Consider the following 925-nt stretch of genomic DNA (forward strand, 5'->3'; position numbering starts at 1 on the left):
TCATGGTCAAACTCCCTTTCGCTTCCGGACAAAGGTGGACTGTGTGCCGGCCCACAAATGTGTGCTTGTGGCGCGAGATGGGTGAGACCACATACGAACCATGTGTGGGTGGCACTACTATATGTATGAAAAGGGTGTGGTGTGATATTTAACTACCATTCACAACTTTGATGTGGCACATGTGCCTCGCAAATTAACCAGACTTCCTCGACTCCCGCAGAGGTTGCATGTAGTGCAAAGTAGCCCCCCCCCCCCACACACACACACACATGTTGGGGGGAGAGGGCATCTCACCAAGACATACTGTAACATGGACCAAACAGAATCCAACTTGGTTATATAACCTCTCTCGCTCGTTGTTGGTCAAAGTGATGAACGTACACATGGCCCCACAAAATGGGCTAGCTTATCACCGATAACCTCGTGAGGGAGTGCCTGAAGAAAAAACCCACTCTGTGCATGTGGCCAAACATATGTATATGGAAGTGGTTTGTGGTGTTTGAATACCCAATGCACAAATTTGATGTGGCACCATGCTTTGGAACCGTAAAATCCTCACACTAAGCGAGGGTTCATGATGCGTAGCATGCACTCAAACTTAATTAGGCCTAGAATGATCAACATTCTATACGGTAACATGAACCAAAGAAGAAGAATCCACCCTGGTAACCTTTCTCGTCATTTGTCGAATTGATGGACGTCCACGCGGGCCCACGAATACATAGGCTTGCCACCGATAACCAAGCAAGTGAGAGTGTCCGAAGACAATCATTGCATGCATGTGCCCCAAACATATTTATGGAGGTGCATGATGCATTCATATGTGTTGAACCCAATGCACAACATTGATGTGCTGCATGCGCTGAAAGTCGGAAAGTCCCCACATAGAGCAATATGCTGATGACGTGTCGTGTGCTTGCCCCCC

This window comes from Triticum dicoccoides, chromosome 6B (assembly GCF_002162155.2).
Source record: "Triticum dicoccoides isolate Atlit2015 ecotype Zavitan chromosome 6B, WEW_v2.0, whole genome shotgun sequence".
NCBI classification, from domain to species: Eukaryota; Viridiplantae; Streptophyta; class Magnoliopsida; order Poales; family Poaceae; genus Triticum; species Triticum dicoccoides.